The sequence below is a fragment of the Acipenser ruthenus genome, unplaced genomic scaffold, assembly GCF_902713425.1.
Source record: "Acipenser ruthenus unplaced genomic scaffold, fAciRut3.2 maternal haplotype, whole genome shotgun sequence".
Lineage (NCBI taxonomy): Eukaryota > Metazoa > Chordata > Actinopteri > Acipenseriformes > Acipenseridae > Acipenser > Acipenser ruthenus.
This window is the reverse complement of record NW_026708697.1, coordinates 15,025-37,923: the sequence shown is the minus strand read 5'-3', so window position 1 is coordinate 37,923 and position 22,899 is coordinate 15,025. Positions and strand designations below refer to the sequence as shown.

Here is a 22,899-nt window from a genome sequence, read left to right as displayed (position 1 = left end):
AGAGGGGGAGAGGATAGAGGGGGAGAGGAGATAGAGGAGAGAGGGGGAGATGAGAGAGGGGGAGAGGAGAAAGGGGGAGAGGAGAGAGGTGGAGAAGAGGAGAGGAGAGGGGGAGAGGGGGAAGAGGATAGAGGGGGAGAGGTGGAGAGGAGAGAGGGGGAGAGGAGATAGGGGAGAGAGGGGGAGAGGAGAGAGGTGGAGAGGAGAGGGGGAGAGGGGAAGAGGATAGAGGGGGAGAGGTGGAGAGGAGAGAGGGGGAGAGGAGATAGGGGAGAGAGGGGGAGAGGGGAAGAGGAGAGAGGGGGAGAGGGGAAGAGGAGAGAGGGGGAGAGATGGGGAGAGGAGATAGGGGAGGGGGAGAGGAGAGAGAGGAGAGAGGGAGAGAGGGGGAGAGGAGAGAGGGGGAGAGGAGATAGGGGAGGAGATAGAGGAGGGGAGAGGAGATAGAGGAGAGAGGGGAAGAGGAGAGTGTTTTGTTTTCTGTTTAAACCTTTTATTTGCAATAAACCAGCACAAGCAAGCGCCTTCACCATTTCACCTTGCAGTACTGTGTGTTTCTTCCGGGTCTGACATCACCACTACAAGCCATCCTGTGACAGGGTGTCAGTGTGTGTGTATCAGTGGTAATGTCGAGGGCTGCACTCTGCATTGATTTTGTATTGACTCTGTACTGACTCTGTATTGATTCTCAGTGGTAATATTGAGGGGCTGGAGTGTGAGAAGGCAGGGCGCCCAGGCGGGGGCGCTGTGGAGAGACTCGCTCGATCACTGAGCAGACGACTCAACAGCAGGAAGAACCAGAATGACACAATCACCCTGACCAGGAGAGAGGAGTGAGACAGGGAGTGAGACACAGTGAGGTGAGTCACCCTGACCAGGAGAGAGGAGTGAGACAGGGAGTGAGACACAGTGAGGTGAGTCACCCTGACCGTGAGAGAGGAGTGAGACAGGGAGTGAGACACAGTGAGGTGAGTCACCCTGACCAGGAGAGAGGAGTGAGACAGGGAGTGAGACACAGTGAGGTGAGTCACCCTGACCAGGAGAGAGGAGTGAGACAGGGAGTGAGACACAGTGAGGTGAGTCACCCTGACCAGGAGAGAGGAGTGAGACAGGGAGTGAGACAGTGAGGTGAGTCACCCTGACCAGGAGAGAGGAGTGAGACAGGGAGTGAGACACAGTGAGGTGAGTCACCCTGACCGTGAGAGAGGAGTGAGACAGGGAGTGAGACACAGTGAGGTGAGTCACCCTGACCAGGAGAGAGGAGTGAGACAGGGAGTGAGACACAGTGAGGTGAGTCACCCTGACCAGGAGAGAGGAGTGAGACAGGGAGTGAGACACAGTGAGGTGAGTCACCCTGACAAGGAGAGAGGAGTGAGACAGGGAGTGAGACACAGTGAGGTGAGTCACCCTGACCAGGACAGAGGAGTGAGACAGGGAGTGAGACACAGTGAGGTGAGTCACCCTGACCAGGACAGAGGAGTGAGACATGGAGTGAGACACAGCGAGGTGAGTCACCCTGACCAGGACAGAGGAGTGAGACAGGGAGTGAGACACAGTGAGGTGAGTCACCCTGACCAGGACAGAGGAGTGAGACAGGGAGTGAGACACAGTGAAGACAGACTCTCTCCTCTCCTCTCTCTCCTCTCTCCTCTCCCCTCTCCTCTCTCCTCTCCCCTCTCCTCTCCTCTCCCCTCTCCTCTCCTCTCCCCTCCCCTCTCCTCTCCTCTTTCCACTCTCTCATGTGTTTATGTATTTGCATGTTGCCATGAGCTTGTCCCCTCACAGTACTGATGACCAGGACTCTTAAAGGCACACACAGATATTCCGATATTAATACCAGGGCTGTGCACACAGTTTCAGAGGAATCCCCTTTAACAGATATTAAAGAAAAGCAAACCATCCCTTTAACACCAGAACGACTGCGAACAACCTAGAACAACCATGAGTGGTCAATTAAAAACAACATCAGTATTATAATGAAAGGACAAACAATTGAATATGAGTCGAAGTTTCATTCAGGAGCATCATATAAAGCATCAACACAACCGAAACATTGTAAATAAACAGACATATGAACAGAAATGTGTTTATATACAGACATATTACATGAAGCACAACCTCAAAAAACTGTAAAAAAATGAAATAAACTTATGGAAACTATAATAAGATCTAAAATGGACAATTACCTATATGGTAACAATATTCTGGGAGACAGTCAGCATGGTTTTAGGAAAGGGAGATCGTGTCTAACTAACCTGCTTGATTTTTTTTGAGGATGCAACATCGACAATGGATAATTGCAAAGCATACGACATGGTTTATTTAGATTTCCAGAAAGCTTTTGACAAAGTCCCGCATAAAAGATTAATTCTCAAACTGAACGCAGTAGGGATTCAAGGAAATGCATGCACATGGATTAGGGAGTGGTTAACATGTAGAAAACAGAAAGTACTGATTAGAGGAGAAACCTCAGAATGGAGCGAGGTAACCAGTGGTGTACCACAGGGATCAGTATTAGGTCCTCTGCTATTCCTAATCTACATTAATGATTTAGATTCTGGTATAGTAAGCAAACTTGTTAAATTTGCAGACGACACAAAAATAGGAGGGGTGGCAAACACTGTTGCAGCAGCAAAGGTCATTCAAAATGATCTAGACAGCATTCAGAACTGGGCAGACACATGGCAAATGAAATTTAATAGAGAAAAGTGTAAAGTATTGCATGCAGGCAATAAAAATGTGCATTATAAATATCATATGGGAGATAGTGAAATTGAAGAAGGAATCTATGAAAAAGACCTAGGAGTTTATGTTGACTCAGAAATGTCTTCATCTAGACAATGTGGGGAAGCTATAAAAAAAAGCCAACAAGATGCTTGGATATATTGTGAGAAGTGTTGAATTTAAATCAAGGGAAGTAATGTTAAAACTTTACAATGCATTAGTAAGACCTCACCTAGAATATTGTGTTCAGTTCTGGTCACCTCATTACAAAAAGGATATTGCTGCTCTAGAAAGAGTGCAAAGAAGAGCAACCAGAATTATCCCGGGTTTAAAAGGCAGGCTAAAAGAATTGAATCTATTCAGTCTTGAACAAAGAAGACTACTTGGTGATCTGATTCAAGCAATCAAAGTCCTAAAAGGTATAGACAATGTCGACCCAGGGGACCTGAAAAAAGAAACAAGGACCAGGGGTCACAAATGGAGATTAGATAAAGGGGCATTCAGAACAGAAAATAGGAGGCACTTTTTTACACAGAGAATTGTGATGGTCTGGAACCAACTCCCCAGTAATGTTGTTGAAGCTGACACCCTGGGATCCTTCAAGAAGCTGCTTGATGAGATTCTGGGATCAATAAGCTACTAACAACCAAACGAGCAAGATGGGCTGAATGGCCTCCTCTCGTTTGTAAACTTTCTTATGTTCTTATGTTCTAGATATTTGAAAATAAATTTGTGTATATACATGTATATCATGTACATACAAAACTGTACAACTGAAACGATGTAAATAAGTATCAAAAACATTTCAAATAAATGGGTTTCCAGTGCCTACGTAACAAAGCACACATACGCCACCGAAGCTAAGCGTTTATACACAGACATACTGTAATGGAAATGACAGGAAGGAATAAACATTTGAACAGAATGGGCTTCATTTACAATCACTTCCAAAGTCTAAGTGCTGGCACAGATCACACAGATCCTGCTCTTTTCAACATATGCAGTGCACTTACTGCAGACTGTCTTTGTGCGTTTGGCACAGCTGTCAGCAGTCTTGTTGCCATTGCATTTTGCAGTCTGGCATTGTCGTCTCTTTCGGCTGGCTGCTCATCCACTGTAATAATGTCCCGGTTTATAGCAGAGAATGCTATTGTCAATGAAGCAGGTCTAAATTTCAGATGCCAGGGCAAATTTATCATTTTGAGGTCGGGCACTTCTGGTTTACTTCAGATCGAAACGCAGAAATCACAAAATTTCACAAAAGTGATTCTGTGGCATTGCCTCTGAAAACACTCCCCACTTACTGGACCACAAACTGCACAGTGACAGGATTCTGGCACCAAATGCTCCACGGGCACATACTAGTGCAATGAACGCTTCTAATTCCTCCAAGGGCATTGACCAGGGATCATCTTGTAGTTGTCGGTGGGCTTCTGCTTCAGTGCAGCGTTGTATGTGAAGCGTATCCATGTTCAATGGGTGAAAAGCACTCCATGCGCTCTCATCAATGTTGCATTTGCATATGCCGTGGGCCTGGAACTTCCCTCAGAATATTATGTTCACCCCTTCTACCTGCAGCTTCAACACCAGGATTTATAGTGTTCCAAACAGTGTCCTCATTGCCAGCCTCTTGAGTGCCAGGTGGTGCTGGTGCTACCGCTGGAGAAGCGGCTGCCTCAGGTGAAGTAGCGGCTGGATCAGGTGCAGGGGCTGATGCAGGTGAAGTGGCTGGCATCCTTGCAGGGGCTGCCACAGGATTGCTTCTTCTCCCACGGGATCTCCTGCACCCTCGGTGTCACTGCTGCTGGAAGATTCATCTCCGCAAACCCAGTCTGCTTCAGAGCCAGATTCGTCATTGTCTGTCTCTGCTGCATCAGAATCGCTGTCCAGCGTCTTCCACGACACTGAGGAATGCAGACTGATATAATCAACAGAGAGCCGGGCGCCGGGAGCTGTCAGGCTGATTGCTGGGCTATCAGGAGGCTCATTGAAACAATAGAAATGTCAGAAGACCGCTCCCTTGAGGATTGCAGACTGATATAATCAAACTTCAATACATGGCAGCAAGTCAATACAAATAATACCACAACATGTCATTGTTATAATATGTTTTATATGCAGCGGTCAATTTGTCCGCTCCTGGTCGGAATAGGTGTGACAGTATTTGATCTCTCTAGTTTTTGCAGCGCCGCGATTCTTTCTTTGTCAGAGTAATTAGTACATATATTTAGGAAAGGTCAGGAAAGCACAGCTCTGTATCTTAAAGGGCACATAAGGACCTTTTTATTTGATTGTGTTACATGTTCCCATGTGTTGCTACAACTGTTTACGTAAGGTGTGTGTATTGTTTTAAATTTTTATTTTTTTTGACCACTTTTTAAAAGTTTTAATACTAGAAGGACCGGAGATATACTGATACCTAGACTGCTGTATATATCATAAACATCTGAACAAACAAAGCATATATATATATATATGAATGAACATTTACTTTACAAATCAAAACAAGAAAATGTAAATAAACATCTGAACAGACATCGGTTTACAACATATTTATTTATAAAACTGAAACGATAGCAATACATTTTAACTTTTCAACAGCAATCAGTTTATTATCAGATGTGCAAAAGCAACTGAACAACGTAGATAAACTTAGATGAAAATGTTTTGCAGAAGTTGTTATAAAAAAAGTCTAATTTTTCTTTTTTTTTCAATAAACGGGTATTCCTTTACCTTGAGTCTGCGCTTCTCCACGCTGCCTTTCTGCACGGGGCACAGCTGTCCGAAGTTTTATTTTTACTGCACTTGCCAACCTGGCATTGGCGGCTCTCAGCGGGGTTGCCAGCTTCAGCTTCTTGCGAAGTTCCTGTACTAACTGTAAAATATATCAAATATATTCTCTCCTTGGTAAATTCTTCTCCATCAATGCTTTGTAAAGTACCCAGGAGTTGATGGCTGCTAGATCCAATACATTGTAAAACACCTGAACAGACCACCGTCGGGAGCCAGCTTTCACAGAATACTTCCGGGCCATGTGATCCAAACATCAACTCCATATTTTGTTGTGTTGTAAAACTCCACAGTCTCTGGTATTTATTTTCACTAGCCCTGATGCTAATTGACTGACCAAAGCAGCGCAGCTGGCAAGCAGGCGCCAGCCTTTCAAAAGGCTGATTGAAAAACAATAGACTGTCAGTCATTTACTCAGGCAGAGAGTCGAGACTAATCTGATTACAGCTAAACAAATTGCAGACTGGTAACTAAAAATAAGAAAGTAGAATACCGTTCTGTATAATCAAAATTGTTTTCTGTGTGGCCGTCAATGTGACTGCTCCCGGGGCTTTTAGGTATAGTGTAATATATCTCCTTTATTTCATGCTTTGTGAGAATATTTAACCCTTTGCGGTCCATTTATTCAGCGACTCAGGCGCGTCAGGTCCAATTTATTTTCACACGCACAGTTTATTTTAGACGCGCTGTTTAAAAGTATTTTTTTTCACAGTAAAACAGGTTTAAAAGGCACTGCATATCAACAGGACACTCAGTACTGCATCTCCAGCCCCGCCCCACCCCTTGTTCACTACATTTTTTACATACCTCGTAATAGTACATACCGATAAATCATCTCCTGATCACTCGTTTTATCACCAAACTCCTCAATAATGCGATCCAAGTCGTTATTTTATTACTATAACATCTCAAAAAGCTCTGCAAATGTCTGTGATATTCTTTGAGCGCTAGATGCAGAAGCAGCTATCTTGTTTGTTTATGTCTGTGTTATCTTTGTGGTGCCAGGGCTATGTGTATTGCTGAGATCCGCCCCTTTTTTTTCGGCTTCTCTCGGCTCCTATCGGTCTCACTCAGCCATTTAATGGTTTTCTCGGCTTTTTCCAGAGAAAAAACGACTAGAGACCCGTGTTTTACGTCTTTTTGATGATGTTGAATAGGGTCCGACATTGAACCGGAAAGGGAAAATTGTAATGTCGGACCTGGTCCAACATAGGATCGCAAAGGGTTAATACATACGGACAGAAAGGTACACAAACGCACAGCCCCATATGTGTTACACGACTGGAGAGAAATTACATTTTAAAACCAAAAACCGCCAAAATGACCGCCGCGGGGCTTCTAGTGTTAGATTGCATTCCCTGCCTCAAGATGGCTTCACATGTACCTGCATGGACCTCTCAGAACTACATTTCCCATCATCCTCCTGCTCACATATCTAACTGAGATGGATTTGCCAGCAGGAGGATGATGGAAATTAAAAGGTCCTTATGTACCCTTTAAATTTAAATTAAAAAAACGGTCAAAATGACCACCTTGGTTGTTCTAGTGTGAATCAATGTGTTAATTTCACAACAGTAAAAGCTTCCTCGCCTTTACAATATTTTAAGGAATAAAAACTCTGTCGTTCTTTCTACATTTTATAAAACTTTATAAAACTACAGCTCCTAGCACATGATGGCAGCAACCATGCAAATCTTTCAGGGTGAAAAAATAGAGTCCAGACTAACACTGCAGCCTGCATCCTCCTCATCGGAAGAGCAGAGTCGAGACTTTAATACATCTGCTGTGTGCAAACTAGGAGAGGAGAGGAGAGGGGGAGGAGAGGAAGAGAGGAGTGAGAGGAGAGGAGCGGAGTGGAGAGGAGCGGAGCAGAGCAGAGAGGAGAGGGGGAGAGGAGAGCAGAGGAGCAAAGAGGAGAGCAGAGGAGTGGAGAGGAGAGTACAGGAGAGGAGAGCAGAGGAGAGGAGAGGAGAGGGGGAGAGGAGAGCAGAGGAGCGCAGAGGAGCGGAGAGGAGAGGAAAGGAGTGAGAGGGGAGAGGAGAGGAGGGGGACGGAGGGAGGAGAGGGAGATGGAGGGAGGACAAGAGGAGAGGAGAGGGGAGGGAGAGGAAAGAGGGAGAGGAGATGGAGGGAGAGAGAAAGGAGAGAGGGGAGAAAGAGGCAGATAGACAGACAGACAGACAGACAGTGGCTCTACAATGGCAATTCAATAATGGTTCTGTATTACACTGAGGGGCAATGCTAGCACAAGTATAGGGCAGCTGCAATGGGGTGAGGCTGGTAGAATGGGACCACAGTGTGCTAACTATACCCTAAATGGCAATGTTACTGGACAGCACTCCTTTAAAGGGAGGGGCCAGTGATACTGTTAATAAAGCCAATAAGAGGTAAGAAAACAGATTTTACAGAAACCTTGGTTACTGGTTATATACTGGGATTGTACTGGGATGTTACTGGTATTTGTTTCAATAAAACCCTGAAATGTTCTGTTCTGTTTTGCCGCAGGTTTTGAAATTGCAGATGACTGGAGTTTGTGGCAGTCTGACCTCCTGTGTGACATCATCGCTAGAGAGATTCCGGCTCTCCGATCATTCCATTGAGTTTCACTTGAACGTTCTGAGGGCATTTATTGACATTTGAATGTGCTACTTTACACCAGACCGGGTCAACCACACTCACAATCACAGTGAGATCTCCTTCTATTACAATGATCATTACAATTAGTTACAGTTCTGGCTGCAGTATTTCCAATTCTAATTATAATGACACTAAAAACTGACACAAAGAGCTCCTCATAGTATTGTACCAGCAGGACCCACAGGTACAGAGACACACACACACTGGAGAACTTTATATTGTTTTAAACAAGCAGGATCCACTGAAAGTGTTTGAAAACACAAGAATAATGATCGAATGAAAAATAAATGAACTCCATCAGTTATATGTGTCATTACAATTACATTTGAACTGCAATTACAATGCATTACCAATCACACAGTTACACTTAGAATCACCATGCATTACCAATCAATCACACAGTTACACTCAGAATCACAATGCATTACCAATCAATCACACAGTTACACTTAGAATCACAATGCATTACCAATCAATCACACAGTTACACTTAGAATCACAATGCATTACCAATCAATCACACAGTTACACTTAGAATCACAATGCATTACCAATCAATCACACAGTTACACTTAGAATCACAATGCATTACCAATCAATCACACAGTTACACTTAGAATCACAATGCATTACCAATCAATCACACAGTTACACTTAGAATCACAATGCATTACCAATCAATCACACAGTTACACTTAGAATCACAATGCATTACCAATCAATCACACAGTTACACTTAGAATCACAATGCATTACCAATCAATCACACAGTTACACTTAGAATCACAATGCATTACCAATCACACAGTTACACTTAGAATCACAATGCATTACCAATCACACAGTTACACTTAGAATCACAATGCATTACCAATCACACAGTTACACTTAGAATCACCATGCATTACCAATCAATCACACAGTTACACTTAGAATCACAATGCATTACCAATCAATCACACAGTTACACTTAGAATCACAATGCATTACCAATCAATCACACAGTTACACTTAGAATCACAATGCATTACCAATCAATCACACAGTTACACTTAGAATCACAATGCATTACCAATCACACAGTTACACTTAGAATCACAATGCATTACCAATCACACAGTTACACTTAGAATCACAATGCATTACCAATCAATCACACAGTTACACTTAGAATCACAATGCATTACCAATCACACAGTTACACTTAGAATCACCATGCATTACCAATCAATCACACAGTTACACTTAGAATCACAATGCATTACCAATCAATCACACAGTTACACTTAGAATCACCATGCATTACCAATCAATCACACAGTTACACTTAGAATCACAATGCATTACCAATCAATCACACAGTTACACTTAGAATCACAATGCATTACCAATCAATCACACAGTTACACTTAGAATCACAATGCATTACCAATCAATCACACAGTTACACTTGTAATTGACGCCAAGTCTGGTCAGCACTTTCTCAATATTGGAGGATTTAGACATTTGTTTTATTTTATTTTTATCATTTTAAAAGTTTATTTATTTAATATATATATATATATATATATATATATATATATATATATATATATATATATATATATATATATATATATATATAATGTGTGTCTATTTTCAAATGTGATTTTAAAATAAAGTAGAACAAATTATTTAATAATTTGACAAATGCCTTTGTTAATATTTTATCGGGGGTCGACTAGACTGGACAGATTCACTATTAGTTCAGTGAGGAGACAGACAGTATTCTTGTACCATAAGAGACAGTGAGAGGGGGGTCGACTGGACAGATTCACTTGTATTAGTTTGTTTGTCTGTCTCTCACACTTACATTCTCCTATATCAAGCATCCCATCTTTGGAATTCATTGCCTTCGAACATGAAAACAGCCTCTTCACAAACCTCTCTAAACTATTCCTAAATATTTAAACACTCCGAGCGGTGTGCAATTCAATACGGTAACAAGGTAACATTCTTCAGCAGCGTCCAGTCCTAAATATTTAAACACTCCGAGCGGTGTGCAATTCAATACGTTAACAAGGTAACATTCTTCAGCAGAGTCCATTCCACTTTGTGGAGAGATGCATTCCAGTCCTGGTCTTTATTCCAAGCAGGTCCTAAAATAGTTAATTGCCTCTCAACAGCTTCAGTTAACTACATTAGAACCTGCTTGGAGTAAAAACCTGGACTGGATCTCGAGGCCAGAGTTGAGTACCAGTGCTGTATATTATATACACTGCAGTCAAACCTGTCTCAGAAGCTGCCTGTATAATAAACTACAGCTCACAGCATCCCTCACTGTGAGTGCCGGTGCTGTGGCATGCTGGGAGCTGTAGTTTGTGTTTCTCACCTTCGCTGTAAGGATTATCAATGGCCTCTTCACAACCCCTCACTCTACGAGATCACTGCACAGATACTGAAGGCAGGTATTACTCGTGAAATCGTTTTTAAACATGCATTGAATCTAATTGTAGACATTGTTTCTGAAATCGTAAAGCACAGAGAGGTGCGGTAAAGGATATTAATATAACATCACACTAATTCTAAGGGAAAGCAAGGGGGGAACTTTAACAAGCAAAGAGAGTCACCACAGAGAAGAGTGAAAAAAACTTGAGCCTGTATGTCTGAAAACAAACATCACAATATAAATGATAAATACATTAAAGGGACTAGGAGCTCTTCAAATAACCAAATCCCCTGGGCCGGATGAGATCCTCCCAATAGTACTCAAAGAAATGAAAGAAGTTATTTACAAACCGCTAACCAAGATCATGCAACAGTCTCTTGACACAGGGGTTGTACCGACAGACTGGAAAATAGCAAACATAATACCGATCCACAAAAAGGGAGACAAAACCGAACCAGGTAACTACAGACCAGTAAGCCTGACTTCTATTATATGTAAACTTATGGAAACTATAATAAGATCCAAAATGGAAAATTACCTATATGGTAACAATATCCTGGGAGACAGTCAACATGGTTTTAAGAAAGGGAGATCGTGTCTAACTAACCTGCTTGATTTTTTTGAGGATGTAACATCGACAATGGATAATTGCAAAGCATACGACATGGTTTATTTAGATTTCCAGAAAGCTTTTGACAAAGTCCTGCATAAAAGATTAATTCTCAAACTGAACGCAGTAGGGATTCAAGGAAATGCATGCACATGGATTAGGGAGTGGTTAACAGGTAGAAAACAGAAAGTACTGATTAGAGGAGAAACCTCAAAATGGAGCCACATAACCAGTAGTGTACCACAGGGATCAGTATTAGGTCCTCTGCTATTCCTAATCTACATTAATGATTTAGATTCTGGTATAGTAAGCAAACTTGTTAAATTTGCAGATGACACAAAAATAGGAGGAATGGCAAACACTGTTGCAGCAGCAAAGGTCATTCAAAATGATCTAGACAGCATTCAGAACTGGGCAGAAACATGGCAAATGACGTTTAATAGAGAAAAGTGTAAAGTATTGCATGCGGGCAATAAAAATGTGCATTATAAATATCATATGGGAGATACTGAAATTGAAGAAGGAATCTATGAAAAAGAGTTTATGTTGACGCAGAAATGTCTTCATCTAAACAATGTGGGGAAGCTATAAAAAAAAGCCAACAAGATGCTCGGATATATTGTGAGAAGTGTTGAATTTAAATCAAGGGAAGTAATGTTAAAACTTTACAATGCACTAGTAAGACCTCACCTAGAATATTGCGTTAGTTCTGGTCACCTCGTTACAAAAAGGATATTGCTGCTCTAGAAAGAGTGCAAAGAAGAGCGACCAAAATTATCCCGGGTTTAAAAGGCATGTCGTATGCAGACAGGCTAAAAGAATTAGAATCTATTCAGTCTTGAACAAAGAAGACTACGCGGTGATCTGATTCAAGCATTCAAAATCCTAAAAGGTATAGACAATGTCAACCCGGGGGACTTCTTTGACTTGAAAAAAGAAAAAAGGACCAGGGGTCATAAATGGAGATTAGATAAAGGGGCATTCAGAACAGAAAATAGAGGGCACTTTTTTACAAAGAGAATTGTGAGGGTCTGGAACCAACTCCCCAGTAATGTTGTTGAAGCTGACACCCTGGGATCCTTCAAGAAGCTGCTTGATGAGATTCTGGGATCAATAAGCTACTAACAACCAAACGAGCAAGATGGGCTGAATGGCCTCCTCTCGTTTGTGAAGCCAGTGAAGTACTACTGTACTACTATTATGGCTTCCGGTAGACTTTTGAGATATCATTTTGTAGTTTTAAAAGATCTAAATTATGTTGATATAGTTTTTTTTTTTTTGTTTTTTTTTTGTCAGACCTAAAATTCTAGGTGGTGCAAAACTTTTGGCCAGAGCTGTAATACCAGGTATAATGTTATAAAATAACTATGTGTTTCTTTCCAAACTGCACGATTGAGAGCTGTGTGTGTGAATGGAGGTGCAGGACACACAGGTGAGATTCAGGGAGTTAGTTTGAGAGCTCTGTGTGTGAATGGAGGTGCAGGACAGACAGGTGAGATTCAGGGAGTTAGTTTGAGAGCTCTGTGTGTGTGAATGGAGGACAGGACAGACAGGTGAGATTCAGGGAGTTAGTTTGAGAGCTCTGTGTGTGAATGGAGGTGCAGGACAGACAGGTGAGATTCAGGGAGTTAGTTTGAGAGCTCTGTGTGTGTGAATGGAGGAGCAGGACAGACAGGTGAGATTCAGGGAGTTAGTTTGAGAGCTCTGTGTGTGAATGGAGGTGCAGGACAGACAGGTGAGATTCAGGGAGTTAGTTTGAGAGCTCTGTGTGTGAATGGAGGTGCAGGACAGACAGGTGAGATTCAGGGAGTCAGTTTGAGAGCTCTGTGTGTGTGAATGGAGGTGCAGGACAGACAAGTGAGATTCAGGGAGTCAGTTTGAGAGCTCTGTGTGTGTGAATGGAGGTGCAGGACACACAGGTGAGATTCAGGGAGTTAGTTTGAGAGCTCTGTGTGTGTGTGAATGGAGGTGCAGGACAGACAAGTGAGATTCAGGGAGTTAGTTTGAGAGCTCTGTGTGTGTGAATGGAGGTGCAGGACAGACAGGTGAGATTCAGGGAGTTAGTTTGAGAGCTCTGTGTGTGTGAATGGAGGTGCAGGACAGACAGGTGAGATTCAGGGAGTTAGCTTGAGAGCTGTGTGTGTGAATGGAGGTGCAGGACAGACGGGTGAGATTCAGGCAGTTAGCTTGAGAGCTGTGTGTGTGAATGGAGGTTCAGGACAGACGGGTATGATTCAGTCATTCTGTGAGCTGCGATGTGTTTGAAATGAGATGCAGTTATTGCTGTGAGTCACCAGAGGGCGCTCATGTAGCGGCACACAGGTTTCAAGAGGGGAGAAAACTTGAGTCCCAGCAGCCGAAAAACAAAATGAAATAAAATAACCTTCATTTGAGTGAGTGGAAACTGACTGGACTGTCAGCAATCGGTCAGTCTTTCTTTCGCTCTTTCTTTCTTTCTGATAAAGCAGAGGGTGCAAAAGGCTAGGTTTTGTAAGAATGTAGTAAACTAACACAGACCCCAAGAAGAAGGGATTATATTGTAGCGTCAAACTGAACAGGATTGTGGGGCTCTGTCTGTCTGTCTGTCTGTCTGTCTGTCTGCAGGTCTGCAGCTTTAATGAAACTAAACTCTTTTCAGAATGTAGTAAACTAACACAGACCCCAAGAAGAAGGGATTATATTGTAGCGTCAAACTGAACAGGATTGTGGGGCTCTGTCTGTCTGTCTGTCTGCCTGTCTGTCTGCAGCTTTAATGAAACCAAACTCTTTTCAGAATGTAGTAAACTAACACAGACCCCAAGAAGAAGGGATTATATTGTAGTGTCAAACTGAACAGGATTGTGGGGCTCTGTCTGTCTGTCTGTCTGTCTGTCTGTCTGTCTGCAGCTTTAATGAAACTAAACTCTTTTCAGAATGTAGTAAACTAACACAGACCCCAAGAAGAAGGGATTATATTGTAGCGTCAAACTGAACAGGATTGTGGGGCTCTGTCTGTCTGTCTGTCTGTCTGTCTGCAGCTTTAATGAAACTAAACTCTTTTCAGAATGTAGTAAACTAACACAGACCCCAAGAAGAAGGGATTATATTGTAGCGTCAAACTGAACAGGATTGTGGGGCTCTGTCTGTCTGTCTGTCTGTCTGTCTGTCTGTCTGTCTGCAGCTTTAATGAAACTAAACTCTTTTCAGAATGTAGTAAACTAACACAGACCCCAAGAAGAAGGGATTATATTGTAGCATCAAACTGAACAGGATTGTGGGGCTCTGTCTGTCTGTCTGTCTGTCTGTCTGTCTGTCTGTCTGCAGCTTTAATGAAACTAAACTCTTTTCAGAATGTAGTAAACTAACACAGACCCCAAGAAGAAGGGATTATATTGTAGCGTCAAACTGAACAGGATTGTGGGGCTCTGTCTGTCTGTCTGTCTGTCTGTCTGTCTGTCTGCAGCTTTAATGAAACTAAACTCTTTTCAGAATGTAGTAAACAAACACAGACCCCAAGAAGAAGGGATTATATTGTAGCGTCAAACTGAACAGGATTGTGGGGCTCTGTCTGTCTGTCTGTCTGTCTGTCTGTCTGTCTGTCTGTCTGCAGCTTTAATGAAACTAAACTCTTTTCAGAATGTAGTAAACTAACACAGACCCCAAGAAGAAGGGATTATATTGTAGCGTCAAACTGAACAGGATTGTGGGGCTCTGTCTGTCTGTCTGTCTGTCTGTCTGTCTGCAGCTTTAATGAAACTAAACTAGAAGAATGTAACACAGACCCCAAGAAGAAGAGATTATATTGTAGTGTCAAACTGAACAGGACTGTGGGTAGATAGACAGATAGATATGTATAATAATAATAATAATAATAATAATAATAATAATAATAATAATTAGGCAGTCGTTGTACACAAAAACTTAAATATGTAAACTTAAATATGCGTTAGCAGATGTGTAACTGTACAGGCGTTTTTATATTAGTAGTATTTAGCAGAGGCTATTTTATCCAAAGCGACTTAGAGACTAGATGGAGAACTCTGCATCAACAACATCTGCATCGTTTGTTTGACGTCTCATCTGAAGGACGGAGCACAAGGAGGTTCAGTGACTTGCTCAGGGTAACACACACTCAGGGAGTCAGTGGCTGCTGCAGAGTCACTTCCAATAGGAGCTCGTTTGTTTGACGTCTCATCCTGAAGGACGGAGCACAAGGAGGTTCAGTGACTTGCTCAGGGTCACACACACACAGGGAGTCAGTGGCTGCTGCAGAGTCACTTCCAATAGGAGCTCGTTTGTTTGACGTCTCATCCTGAAGGACGGAGCACAAGGAGGTTCAGTGACTTGCTCAGGGTCACACACACACAGGGAGTCAGTGGCTGCTGCAGAGTCACTTCCAATAGGAGCTCGTTTGTTTGACGTCTCATCCTGAAGGACGGAGCACAAGGAGGTTCAGTGACTTGCTCAGGGTCACACACACACAGGGAGTCAGTGGCTGCTGCAGAGTCGCTTCCAATAGGAGCTCGTTTGTTTGACGTCTCATCCTGAAGGACGGAGCACAAGGAGGTTCAGTGACTTGCTCAGGGTCACACACACACACAGGGAGTCAGTGGCTGCTGCAGAGTCACTTCCAATAGGAGCTCGTTTGTTTGACGTCTCATCCTGAAGGACGGAGCACAAGGAGGTTCAGTGTCTTGCTCAGGGTCACACACACACACAGGGAGTCAGTGGCTGCTGCAGAGTCACTTCCAATAGGAGCTCGTTTGTTTGACGTCTCATCCTGAAGGACGGAGCACAAGGAGGTTCAGTGACTTGCTCAGGGTCACACACACACACAGGGAGTCAGTGGCTGCTGCAGAGTCACTTCCAATAGGAGCTCGTTTGTTTGACATCTCATCCTGAAGGACGGAGCACAAGGAGGTTCAGTGACTTGCTCAGGGTCACACACACACACAGGGAGTCAGTGGCTGCTGCAGAGTCACTTCCAATAGGAGCTCATTTGTTTGACGTCTCATCCTGAAGGACGGAGCACAAGGAGGTTCAGTGACTTGCTCAGGGTCACACACACACACAGGGAGTCAGTGGCTGCTGCAGAGTCACTTCCAATAGGAGCTCGTTTGTTTGACATCTCATCCTGAAGGACGGAGCACAAGGAGGTTCAGTGACTTGCTCAGGGTCACACACACACACAGGGAGTCAGTGGCTGCTGCAGAGTCACTTCCAATAGGAGCTCATTTGTTTGACGTCTCATCCTGAAGGACGGAGCACAAGGAGGTTCAGTGACTTGCTCAGGGTCACACACACACAGGGAGTCAGTGGCTGCTGCAGAGTCACTTCCAATAGGAGCTCGTTTGTTTGACGTCTCATCCTGAAGGACGGAGCACAAGGAGGTTCAGTGTCTTGCTCAGGGTCACACACACACACAGGGAGTCAGTGGTGGCTGCTGCAGAGTCACTTCCAATAGGAGCTCGTTTGTTTGACGTCTCATCCTGAAGGACGGAGCACAAGGAGGTTCAGTGACTTGCTCAGGGTCACACACACACACAGGGAGTCAGTGGCTGCTGCAGAGTCACTTCCAATAGGAGCTCGTTTGTTTGACGTCTCATCCTGAAGGACGGAGCACAAGGAGGTTCAGTGACTTGCTCAGGGTCACACACACACAGGGAGTCAGTGGGATCTGAACCTCCTGGTTTCAAGCTCTTTTCTTTAACCACCGGACCACCAAGCCCAGCTATATTTACAATAACCTTTTTTTGGTTCATTACATTAGTGAATAAATCCATAGCGCCATAAAACCAGGGGGCGACGCCGTGTTGCTGTTTGTGGTCGTTAACCCCGTTGCTAAGCACATGACGCATCGACTTTCCATGCTGGAATTTCACTACCGTCTCCATTGTTCCTGTTTGCGGAAGTGACGGGTGGAGAGGCGGGCTTCTGATTGGCTCTTTAAATATAGGATTTAAACAAGGGGCCTATTTTGGGAAGTTGTTTCTGACAAACAGTTTTTTCCTAAAATTTAATTATTACTAAACCTTTCAATATAGAACACAAAATCAACAGTGCTCGTCAGGGTGACGTAGGCGAAGGATTCCCACGACACGGTGATTGTTATTATTACTGCATCTGAGGATTACAAAAGCGATGCAGACTAATGGCGCAGTCAAGCTTACGGAAAAGTGAGGCAAGCGAGGAATTACCAGATTCCCAGAGAGAGAAAAAAAAAAGAAAACGGGACTTTCTTTATTCTTCAATTCACTGACGCCGCCGCAAATCCGACGCAGTTACAATGACAGTATGTCATCATTATTAATAACACAACACAGTCATCGTTTACAAATTAAACACTGGCTGTATTTATATTATAGATCAGAACAGCTCGTTGCTTTCTTTCTGTTGTCATCGAATAAAAAAAAAAAAAGATCAACTATTACCATTTAAACGTGATATATGCTGAATATAGAGACAAACACAGAGCCAGACACACAGATACTTAGATAGAGAGACAGCTAGACAGTATGACAGACACACAGATACTTAGAGAGACAGATAGACAGTATGACAGACATATAGATACTTAGAGAGACAGATAGACAGTATGACAGACATATAGATACTTAGAGAGACAGATAGACAGTATGACAGACACACAGATACTTAAATAGAGACAGATAGACAGTATGACAGACACACAGATACTTAGAGAGACAGTATGACAGACACACAGATACTTAGAGAGACAGATAGACAGTATGACAGACATATAGATACTTAGAGAGACAGATAGACAGTATGACAGACACACAGATACTTAAATAGAGACAGATAGACAGTATGACAGACACACAGATACTTAGAGAGACAGTATGACAGACACACAGATACTTAGAGAGACAGATAGACAGTATGACAGACACACAGATACTTAGAGAGACAGATAGACAGTATGACAGACACAGAGATACTTAGAGAGACAGATAGACAGTATGACAGACACACAGATACTTAAATAGAGACAGATAGACAGTATGACAGACACAGAGATACTTAGAGAGACAGATAGACAGTATGACAGACACACAGATACTTAGAGAGACAGATAGACAGTATGACAGACATATAGATACTTAAATAGAGACAGATAGGGCGGCAGTGTGGAGTAGTGGTTAGGGCTCTGGACTCTTGACCGGAGGGTCGTGGGTTCAATCCCCAGTGGGGGACACTGCTGTTGTGCCCTTGAGCAAGGTACTTTACCTAGATTGCTCCAGTAAAAACCCAACTGTATAAATGGGTAATTGTATGTAGAAATAATGTGATATCTTGAAACAATTGTAAGTCTCCCTGGATAAGGGCGTCTGCTAAGAAATAAATAATAATAATAATAATAGATAGACAGTATGACAGACACACAGATACTTAGAGAGACAGATAGACAGTATGACAGATACTTAGAGAGACAGATAGACAGTATGATAGACACACAGATACTTAGAGAGACATAGACAGTATGACAGACATATAGATACTTAGATAGAGACAGATAGACAGTATGACAGACACACAGATACTTAGAGAGACAGATAGACAGTATGACAGACACAGAGATACTTAGAGAGACAGATAGACAGTATGACAGACACACAGATACAGTGGCTCTCAAAAGTATTCACCCCCCTTGGACTTTTCTACATTTTATTGTGTTACAACATGGATTCAAAATGGATTTAATTAGGAGTTTTTGCCACTGATCAACACAAAAAAGTCCATAATGTCAAAGTGAAAAATAAAATCTACAAATTGTTCTAAATTAATTACAAATATAAAACAGAAAATAATTGATTGCATAAGTATTCACCCCCTTTGCTATGACACACCTAAATAAGCTCTGGTGCAACCAATTGTCTTTAGAAGTCACATAATTACTTGAATGGAGTCCACCTGTGTGCATTTAAGGTGTTTCACATGATTTCAGGTTAAATACACCTGTCTCTGGGAGGTCCCACAGTTGGTTAGTACATTTCCTAACAAAAACTAGCTGGGAGACACTGTGCATACGGCAACAATAGCCCGGGTGCTTCACAAAATTGGCCTTTATGGGAGAGTGGCAAAAAGAAAGCCATTGTTGAAAAAAACACACATCAAATCTCGGCTAAAGTTTGCCAGAAGGCATGTGGGAGACCCTGAGACCAAGTGGAAGAAGATTCTATGGTCTGATGAGACCAAAATAGAGCTTTTAGGCCTCAACGCTAAGCACTATGTTTGGCGCAAGCCTAGCACCACACATCATCCTGAGAACACCATCCCTACCGTGAAGCATGGTGGTGGCAGCATCATGCTATGGGGATGCTTCTCTGCGTGAGGGCCTGGAAAGCTTGTGAAGATAGAGGGCAACATGGATGAAGCAAAGTACAGAGAAATCCTGGAGGAAAACCTGCTGAAGTCTGCAAGAGACCTGGGACTTGGGAGAAGATTAATCTTCCAGCAGGACAATGACCCCAAACATACAGCCAAAGCCACACTGGAGTGGCTTAAAAACAAAAAGGTCAATGTCCTGGAGTGGCCCAGTCAAAGCCCGGATCTCAATCCAATTGAGAATATGTGGAAAGAGTTGAAAATTGCTGTTCACCAAAGGTCCCCATCCAACTTGATGGAGCTTGGGCAATTTTGCAAAGAAGAATGGGCAGAAATTGCAGTGTCCAGATGTGCAAAGCTGGTAGAGACTTATCCAAATAGACTCATGGCTGTAATTGCTGCCAAAGGTGCCTCTACCAAATATTGACTCAAGGGGGTGAATACTTATGCAATCAATTATTTTCTGTTTTGTATTTGTAATTAATTTAGAACAATTTGTAGATTTTATTTTTCACTTTGACATTATGGACTTTTTTGTGTTGATCAGTGGCAAAAACTCCTAATTAAATCCATTTTGATTCCATGTTGTAACACAATAAAATGTGGAAAAGTCCAAGGGGGGTGAATACTTTTGAGAGCCACTGTAGATAGACAGATAGATAGACAGTATGACAGACACACAGATACAGACAGATAGATAGACAGTAAGACTGTAAGAAAGACACACAGATAGATACAGACAGATGGATAGTTAAAAATCCATTATAAAAATGGCTGTGTTAATCAAGAGACAATTGGAGCTAACTTAAAACATTAACTTGGCTACCAAGATAAAAAAAAAAATAGACATGGTCCAGGAAGCTAAACAGAATCTGAATTATTAAACACATAATCCGTAAGATGGTTTATTTTATTTCGGATTGGCGCTGACACACCCTAATACATTACTGTGCTGTTAATTTGCTCAGCACACCGATACGGGTTTGTACTAAAAAAAATAAAATAAATAAAACTGGCTACAAGTAGCAAAACCGGGACGATTAACACATGTGCTGTATGAGTCCAGATTCCCGGGGGTCTGGTATTAGCGCTGCACAGACTGTAGCTTGTGAGGAGTCCAGATTCCCGGGGGTCTGGTATTAGCGCTGCACAGACTATAGCTTGTGAGGAGTCCAGATTCCCGGGGGTCTGGTATTAGTGCTGCACAGACTGTAGCTTGTGAGGAGTCCAGATTCCCGGGGGTCTGGTATTAGCGCTGCACAGACTATAGCTTGTGAGGAGTCCAGATTCCCGGGGGTCTGGTATTAGCGCTGCACAGACTATAGCTTGTGAGGAGTCCAGATTCCCGGGGGTCTGGTATTAGCGCTGCACAGACTACAGCTTGTGAGGAGTCCAGATTCCCGGGGGTCTGGTATTAGCGCTGCACAGACTACAGCTTGTGAGGAGTCCAGATTCCCGGGGGTCTGGTATTAGCGCTGCACAGACTATAGCTTGTGAGGAGTCCAGATTCCCGGGGGTCTGGTATTAGCGCTGCACAGACTGTAGCTTGTGAGGAGTCCAGATTCCCGGGGGTCTGGTATTAGCGCTGCACAGACTATAGCTTGTGAGGAGTCCAGATTCCCGGGGGTCTGGTATTAGCGCTGCACAGACTATAGCTTGTGAGGAGTCCAGATTCCCGGGGGTCTGGTATTAGCGCTGCACAGACTATAGCTTGTGAGGAGTCCAGATTCCCGGGGGTCTGGTATTAGCGCTGCACAGACTACAGCTTGTGAGGAGTCCAGATTCCCGGGGGTCTGGTATTAGCGCTGCACAGACTACAGCTTGTGAGGAAATATTCTCTCTAAAGCGTGGCGTGGTTCTGCGTTACTGGACTACACGAGGACCTCGGGACCGCGATTAGGATCGACAGGGATGCTCCTGACGAAAACAAATGTTACCGTTGAATTTATTACGTATAGTATTTTTTTTTTTTATAATTATATATTATTATTCATTGCAAAAACTGTACAATAAATACCCATAAATGCTATATATATATATATATATATATATATGGAGTAGTGGTTGGGGCTCTGGACTCTTGACCGGAGGGTCGTGGGTTCAATCCCAGGTGGGGGACACTGCTGCTGTACCCTTGAGCAAGGTACTTTACCTAGATTGCTCCAGTAAAAACCCAGCTGTATAAATGGGGAATTGTATGTAAAAATAATGTGTAAAAAATAATGTAATTGTATGTAAAAATAATGTGATATCTTGTAACAATTGTAAGTCGCCCTGGATAAGGACGTCTGCTAAGAAATAAATTATATATATATATATATATATAGCAAAAAAAAAGGCTTTTGTGCACTACAGTGCTTAATATTGACGAGGTGCTGACCAGTATAAGGTAATTACATGCAATAAAAAGTGAAGTCTCTACTGAAAAACAAGTGTTCAGAATTCTTTCAGCCAGACCACCAGTTTAAACAGCTTACCAAAAAGTGTTCGTAGAGACATTCATGGTCGCACTCTCGTCATTTTTCTTCAAAAGGATTAATTATTTAACTCCTGCTCATTTATTTTCTTAATAAAATGTATCTTTATTAATTTAAAACCATGACCATGAATGTCTCTACGAAAACTTTTTTATTGCATATATATATATATATATATATATATATATATATATATATATATATATATATAATGAAATGTATTAAAACAATACATTAATAAATAAAAACATATAATATTTAGATATTACATCCAGTTCAATTCATATTAGTCACCCCATTACTTGAACACATTATTCATAGCAATAGAATACGTTTACATGTATAATATTTTTAGTATTTACAAACCCACACATATGGAAAGCCATCTGGGTCAAAACACATTATTTACTACACGCTTCAAATATTTAGTACACGTATTGATTTGGACCAATCAGAATATATAAAAAACTACGTGTTCTAAATAAATGTAAATTAACTACACAGTATCTACGTAGGGCCTGGCCATTTTACAGCAGTATCTACGTAGGCCTGGTCATTTTACAGTAGTATCTACGTAGGGCCTGGTCATTTTACAGCAGTATCTACGTAGGGCCTGGTCATTTTACAGCAGTATCTACGTAGGGCCTGGTCATTTTACAGCAGTATCTACGTAGGGCCTGGTCATTTTACAGCAGTATCTACGTAGGGCCTGGTCATTTTACAGCAGTATCTACGTAGGCCTGGTCATTTGACAGCAGTATCTATGTAGGGCCTGGTCATTTTACAGCAGTATCTACGTAGGGCCTGGCCATTTTACAGCTGTATCTACGTAGGGCCTGGTCATTTTACAGCAGTATCTACGTAGGGCCTGGTCATTTTACAGCAGTATCTACGTAGGGCCTGGC

At 42.5% G+C, this 22,899-nt stretch overlaps 1 long non-coding RNA gene across 1 annotated transcript; it reads left to right on the top strand.

Annotated features, from left to right (window-relative positions):
- Positions 1 to 438: 438 nt before the first annotated feature.
- On the top strand, positions 439 to 9,505 carry LOC117966811 (uncharacterized). The gene is made up of 2 exons (XR_009327546.1): positions 439 to 860; positions 8,020 to 9,505. It is a non-coding gene; the product is annotated as an uncharacterized LOC117966811 (long non-coding RNA).
- Positions 9,506 to 22,899: the final 13,394 nt, after the last annotated feature.